This window comes from Sinocyclocheilus grahami, unplaced genomic scaffold, assembly GCF_001515645.1.
Source record: "Sinocyclocheilus grahami isolate Dianchi unplaced genomic scaffold, SAMN03320097.WGS_v1.1 scaffold1975.1, whole genome shotgun sequence".
NCBI classification, from domain to species: Eukaryota; Metazoa; Chordata; class Actinopteri; order Cypriniformes; family Cyprinidae; genus Sinocyclocheilus; species Sinocyclocheilus grahami.
Window position 1 is genome coordinate 104057 of NW_015507154.1, and position 7920 is coordinate 111976.

Here is a 7920-nt window from a genome sequence, read left to right on the forward strand (position 1 = left end):
TTACGCATAACTCTAAAGCAGAATCTAAACCCACGTCTGTATTGCTTTGAACAGCACGTTCGATTTGAGCAACAAATATACCAACGTTGTGGTTATTATTAGGGATTAGAACAGCATTAATATCTGTGGGGAGACTTACTCCTTGCAGCGATACGTTCAAAAAACCATCTTCACCCACCATCAATATGGAAAACGCTACAATCTTATCTTGCAAAAAGATATTATAGGCAGCATAATCATCAGTGGCGATTTCACGAAAATTTAAAGTTCTTTAAAATCGCTAAACCCTTAAATCTCGGTCTTGGGACAATTGTAAAATCACCCACACGACTCTTACTAGACTATCTTTACAATTCTGGCTGAGACCCATATCTGGTGCTGCTGGGTCATAACCTGTTCATTGTTGTTTATAGATGCGCCCAACCATTAATGTTGTTCGTCTACAAGTTCGTGTAATCTTTCCATCATGTTAAGCGAGTCAGGCTGATCAACTCGTTGTTAATCAGTTATTAATCAACTCGCGTAATTGATCACTATTGTTTTGAAAATCATGTCTAGGCCTTAATGATCTCTGATCATCTTCTGAAGTGTGGTCATGTAAATCACCGTGACATCTTTTACTGCTCATTTTGAATTATTATTATTTTTATTTTTAAATCAGTGTGCACCCCCTGAAAATACCATCAACGTTTGCAATGTGACATAACCAGATATAACAAAAACAAAACATGAACAGTATAAATTTGAAACCACCGTTTTCTTCCACAAGTAAAATAGTATCAGAAACAAATCTCAATAATAAGCATAAAACAACAATAAATCGATGGCAAACAGTAATAAATGTAAGAAATAACAAACAATAATAAATGTGTGAAATAACCTATGCTAATAAAAAACGATGTCAATAACACAGGAACAAAAACAAGCAGCAATTCAATACATAGAATATTACGTCCTATCTCCCCATACAATTGTACAAATCTGTTAACATTCTCTGGATAAGGTTTAAACGTTCACCCATAAGAGATAAAGCGTTTACCACAAGCCTTTGCTCGGCGTTCTGCTGGTTTCTCGCTTCCGGTACACCGCTCATGGTCTGCTGAAACTGGTGGAATTCGTTATACAGGTGATCGTGACAACTTCTCCAAAATTCAGCTGCGCACAACCATACGCACATATGACCGTTTGAAGTAGGTCTGATGTAAGTCTCACGTTAGAAAATCAAAGAGATCTATTCTCTTGCTTGTATTAGGTATAACTCATAATTGCTTGTGTGTGTGTGTGTGTGTGTGTGTGCGCGTACGTTTTAAACTTGACAAAACGCTGAGTGAATAAAGATAACAAATTTAACTAAAATGAAGTAAAATGGAACACAATTTCCCTACATCACAGACCTTTTGTTTGTTAAAACAAACACCTTTGCACCAAACTATTTAAGTTTGTTGTTATGGTCTTTTCTCTATCTATCTAAGTGTATCCGGAACCTCTGTGAAATCACATCCACCTACATTAGGCTATTAACATTCCTGTTTTTCTTCTTAACCTAACCAGATGTTTGAGGTTAAAAAGGGGATTCATATTCTTTGACCAGATACTGAACTTTTTACTAAACGTTTGACACTCGCAGGGGCATGTCATAAATAACTGCGTTGGTGATCCTTTGATCACTGAACTGATTACTTGACACAACAACAAAGTTCACAACGCCAGATCCTCAAAAACTCGTTAGATTGCAAATGAGTTGCAATCCCGGAGCATTCCCTATTTTTAAAAACGCTGCAACAACATAATTATTTTGTAATATAATGTTTTGGTCTTATATTTAGTAGGAATTGAATTTAAAATTAATCTATGGAAAAATAAGAAAATTAAAATCATATACACACACCCAATCTTATGCAAGAAATACGAGTCATCTTAAAGAGTAACATACGCTAAGTTTTAACAGCGTAGGTATTTTCCACCGTCGGACATCACAAGTGTGTTGTGGCGTACACTTTTTCATTTAGCTTAATCTGTACTTTATATGCACAATTAAATATTCTCAGGGTGAAGACCTCACGTGGGCTGTTTCATTCAAGTGTGTTTACAACCCCCAAAAATCAGCAGGTATCCTAAGAAATACGTATCATGGTGCAATAATCATTTAAAATATGTGAAATAATTTATAAATATATGTAATTGTAAGGCAAAACATGTTTGAAATGTTATGTTTGTAAGTTGATGGTGGATAATGTAGAATGTCAACTGTTAGTTCGAATAATTAACATAATTTAATTCAATTAATAATATAACAATATTTTAAGTGTATTTTTTTAGGCTTCATTGTGTGTGTGTGTGTGAGGATATTTAAGCTTTGAAGATTATGCTTAAAATAATATACTTTTAAAGAATCTATAGTGTTTGATATGAAATAAATCTAATATAAATTATACTTTATTGAAATTTAAGTACCGCCGGACATCAGATGTAGGGAACTTTACATTAATGTTGTGCTTTGAAATACATGTGGCACATTTGAACCATTCTTTTAAATCATCTGTCTGGAACTCCTCCCTCACTGTGAGGGGTCTGAAGCAGATCCTCAGTTTCACATATAGGACCTGTGAGATTTTGTTTATGATTCAACTTAAACATTTTTATTTTGTTTTATTTTATTGTGGAGGCACTTCATTCATGTTTGGACATCGTTGAGTAAAGTTCTATCTCTTAGCACTCTAAAAAAATTTAAGGCATCATTTTGCATATTTATTGTGAGCTAAAACTATATTTAATGTTTATTTTATACAGCTTGTTAGATATAATAAAATTTTTATTTGCTACTATGTAGGATTTATATCGAACAGACAGATACGCCTTATTGAATCAACTCATCACGAGGTCTAAACTAATCATCACTATCACGTGATGTCAATATTCTGAGTCAGTTCCTGTCAGCGCCTCGTCGTTATCTATTTAGAAGAGGGATAAAATCTAACTCAATCAAGGAGAAGGACAATAGATCTTTTCTTACAACAGGAGAAGCACTTCGTGGGTGCAATGTATGGTCCTGTTATATCCAACCGGAAACGGACGAGTAAATTAACTGACGCCCTTAGGCCTGCAAACACTGGATCTACACGTGACTATCCCATGACTCTTGACTACCAGCTTCCTGCCCTTCTGCTACCCACACAATTTGAATGTGTCTGTCTTCGAACGGTATTGAGTCACACATGAAACAATCACAATTCCATTGAGACAAACTGAGTAGCACTCTATGCAGCCCTCTGTGGTCGTAAAACTCATGCAGGGTCAGTGAAGTGTCTCAGAAAACAGTGCTTAAACCCTAACTCACCCTGACCTTAATCTTTGCCTTATAACTTTTCCTTTTAGTTATTACGATTACTGTGTATGCAAAATACCTGTTATTTGAGCTTGAATGAAAGCTTATTTTATGTGAGAAACTTTAGTATGAATGAGAAGTGAGAAGTATGTACAATATTCGCATTAGGAAACTTTATAGAAGTAGCAACCAAATCTTCGCAAAGATTTTTCTCCACATAATAAATTGGAGCCTCATGTTAATGAATGTAAGCTCCGCCTTGCAAGAAGTCGATTTGAAGATCGCGGGCCGGGCTTATGCCGCGGATCAAAACCCCAATGAAAGACAGACTCGAGTGCTTGCTTGCTTCTTCACTTTTCGCCGTGTTAAGAGCACTCCAACTTGTGCTCACACGCTTACCATCAAAGCGATCGGTCATCTAAAACTCAAACACTTCAGTTGAACTTCGTGACTGTCAGAGATCTTCAAAGAACTTAAAGTCTTGCAAACTCAGACTTTTCAGCAGAACTGCTCAAGCCTCTGCGTCATCAAGAAACCAACCAATCTCCAGAGGGCTTCCCCAAAGGGACGCCATCCTGACTTCATCTCAGTAACCAATCAGCAACGGAATTCCCTCAAGTAGCCAAACAAGGAAACTCAGCTTTTCAGCTGTCACCCAAAAACGCAAGTAAACGAATACATCTTATCTCTGTTGAAGCTAATTTTAAGCAGTAAATATAAACCAAATCTCTGCTTTGTGATTTTCTCAGGTTGAATGTAAGAGAACTGTAGCGAATATCTTGCTAAAACTTTGGGCTTTCCTCAGAACTCCGTTAACATCATTTTTATTCTTCAGAACTGTATGTATATGTGTGTGTGTCTTTTATCTTAGTTTAATGTAATCTAGAATAGCCAATCAATTCGTGTTTCATTTATAAAGAATCATTGTCTGGTGTCGTATAATTTTAAAGTCAAACCTTGCCAAGATCACGTTACCTCGCTAGGAGTTTACAAATTATCATAATTGTATTGACCTGTGGCCAAGGAAAATATAATATTAATGACATCAGTAGATATTCCGACTTTAATTAATTATGGATTCGAATTTTTTATTTCACTTCATAATTAATTACAGATTTTGAATTTTCATTGCAAAAGTAATTTCAGTTCCTGCTTTCACATAGCAACAATATTTACTGATTAACTTAATTTTGAGTGCTCTCATAATCTAATAACAACAACACTAGGATGGTTAATCATTAACTATCTATAGGGCTCTGAAAGCTTTCGTGGCATTTGTAAGTAATTAGGCTACTTACGAATTAATTTAATTAGAATTGCTCTAATGGTTGTAATAACATCAGTAAGTATTAGTAACTGGTTATCCTTAGGGATTCAAAGTTTCTAATTTAATTTAATAATTAATTACATATTTGGAATTTTAATTTCATTTAATAATTATTTACGGGTCCGGTTTCCATATTGCCCCAATATTTGCTGATCAGTTCAACTATAATTGCTTTGCTAATTTTAATGACAAACAACATCAAGATTTTAATCCTTAACTGTCAATAATGCTCTGAAATTTAAATTTCATGGTTACCTCATTAGGGTTTGGGTTATCCTGCTTCAAGATATTGATTGATTAATCGTGATTTTAACTACTCATCAATTTTAATGATAACATCATTACATTTTAACCAGAAAATACCATTTCCAACTTGAAATTCTAATTTCATATGCAATCAAGTTCTGCGTCTACCTGCTAGGCCTTCTTTCCTCTCTCCTTCAGTTATTTAATTAACTCAGCTAAATTTTTATAAGTTTGCCCGTTTGGTTTAAGCCTGTTAAGCCTGCAAAACCCCAAAAGGAAAATTAGGGTTTTCCGCAATACTTAGGTCATTTAGTCTCCTGCTTCAAGATATTGATTGATTAATCGTGATTTTAACTACTCATCAATTTTAATGATAACATCATTACATTTTAACCAGAAAATACCATTTCCAACTTGAAATTCTAATTTCATATGCAATCAAGTTCTGCGTCTACCTGCTAGGCCTTCTTTCCTCTCTCCTTCAGTTATTTAATTAACTCAGCTAAATTTTTATAAGTTTGCCCGTTTGGTTTAAGCCTGTTAAGCCTGCAAAACCCCAAAAGGAAAATTAGGGTTTTCCGCAATACTTAGGTCCTGTTACTAACAGAGCAAAAAAAAATACCAACCACTTAGGGGTATTGACCCAACAGTGCAACTCCTCTGTCAACCCTGTCATTTTTCCTAACATTCAAAGTAGCTTTTCTCTCCTTCACTCTCTCTCTGCTGTCTTATTCAGATTTGAATTCATATGCAATCAAGTTCTGCGTCTACCTGCTAGGCCTTCTTTCCTCTCTCCTTCAGTTATTTAATTAACTCAGCTAAATTTTTATAAGTTTGCCCGTTTGGTTTAAGCCTGTTAAGCCTGCAAAACCCCAAAAGGAAAATTAGGGTTTTCCGCAATACTTAGGTCATTTAGTCTCCTGTTACTAACAGAGCAAAAAAAAATACCAACCACTTAGGGGTATTGACCCAACAGTGCAACTCCTCTGTCAACCCTGTCATTTTTCCTAACATTCAAAGTAGCTTTTCTCTCCTTCACTCTCTCTCTGCTGTCTTATTCAGATTTGAATGCTGCTGCTGTTTGCTGGGATTTTGCCTGTGAAAATCATAAAGCAGAGATTTTTAGCAATTGAACATTTGAACGTTGGTTCAAAATTGCCTTCCATTTACCTTCCACTCTCTTGCGAAACCCTAGCCAGCTGATAGGCGTCCGCCAGTGCAACTCCTCTGTCAACCCTGTCATTTTTCCTAACATTCAAAGTAGCTTTTCTCTCCTTCACTCTCTCTCTGCTGTCTTATTCAGATTTGAATGCTGCTGCTGTTTGCTGGGATTTTGCCTGTGAAAATCATAAAGCAGAGATTTTTAGCAATTGAACATGTATTTATGAAACTTGAGAACGTTGGTTCAAAATTGCCTTCCATTTACCTTCCACTCTCTTGCGAAACCCTAGCCAGCTGATAGGCGTCCGCAAAAATTTGAACACGCATCTAGGATTTTGCCTTGTTTGTTTTGTTTTGTTTTGTTTTCTCTTCTTCAAGGACTGTGTCAGTCTAGGTTCTAGATCTCCCTCACCGCACCAAAACATGTCTCGCACAACAGACTCTATTGGCCACTGGGAAGACCTCGAGACATGGCTAAGTGTTGCAACAGACAGCCTCCTACCTAAGGCCGCTGAAACACTGAGGCATCAGACATCAGCCAGACCAGCTGGATGACAACATAGCAAACCTCACGAGACAAGACTCAAGTCAGAGCTACAGTCACAAAGAGTTAGCCAAGATCACCGGCTCCTTAAGTCACACACTCATCGCCACGCCTGGAAAAGGCAAAGGCCGACATCAGAGACAAGAACGGCCAAATTAAAGCCCTTGAAACTCACCTGGATGAGTCAGGAAACAAGATCAGTCGCCTGGACTACATCAAAGAGAAGTCCGACAGCATCAGAGAGGAACTCAGACATGCCTACGAGCTGCGCCCTGAGCCTGCAAGGACCCGACGGGCACCAATCTCACCCCTGCCAAGCAGGACCGGGTCACCTGTTCCTGGACTGACGCGTGAGCAAAAGGGGGAGGGGGCAGTGCTGAAACAGTCACCAGCTCCCTCTGAAGAACTTTACCTCACGAAAAGCTAAAAAAATTGCTCCACAGATCATCGTATGACTTGGACCTCAATGAACTCGACAAGCTCGCTAGAAACATTGGCAAATTCACCCCAAGTGTGCCAGGTAGCCAGGATGTCCAAACTTATCTGCAAGACGTCGATTTCCATCTGGAAATGAGACCCAATGTCACGGACAAAGATAGCCTCTATTTGCTCTGAACAACAGCCAGCCCTGACGTGCGCACATCAGGGCCACCTCCTCCGAGAAGCCCTCATTAAAGAATTCTTCGACCCTGAGTCAGAATAAGGACTAGTGGCTGCCCTGAAGACGAGACAAGGACGTCATGAATCTCCTCAAGCCTACTACAGCCGACTCAGATGAGCATACTCGCAACGAACAAAACATGGAAGACGATCTAAATTTCAAAACTCTCTTCCTGAGAAACCTCCATCCTGGAGTAAGCCACCATCTTGGCGTTCTCGCATGTCCGCGAACAACGAATGCTCAACAGTTCCGAGACTTGGCGCATAACGCCTACGGCAAACAAAAGATGGCCTCAGAAAAGGGCGCCAAAACCCCAGCAGTTCTTGGCTTCAACACTCAAAGTCAAGGTCTGGCTCTAGAAGGCGCCCAACACCAAGACCATGCCAAGCCGCCACACAAAGAGCAGAATACACCCTCGTCCAACAGAGAACGAGACTCCCATGCTGGTACCCGACCTAAACAGAGGAACAACCACTGGGATGGACCGCGTGGACAACAACACTCACCTGGACGTCACTGGGAAAAATCTTGGGAACAATCCAGACCTCGTGAGAATCAATGGGACAGATCGTGGAATCAGACAAACTCATTTGGAAACTCAAGAGGAAAGCGACAAACACACTTGGAAGCAACCAGAGAAGAAAATATGGGGGACT

The 7920-nt window shown here is 38.5% G+C and overlaps 1 long non-coding RNA gene across 1 annotated transcript; it reads left to right on the plus strand.

The window, feature by feature from the left end:
* The first annotated feature begins 3654 nt into the window (after positions 1 to 3654).
* On the plus strand, positions 3655 to 6801 carry LOC107573555 (uncharacterized). The gene is made up of 3 exons (XR_001607524.1): positions 3655 to 3762; positions 4309 to 4310; positions 6792 to 6801. It is a non-coding gene; the product is annotated as an uncharacterized lncRNA (long non-coding RNA).
* Positions 6802 to 7920: the final 1119 nt, after the last annotated feature.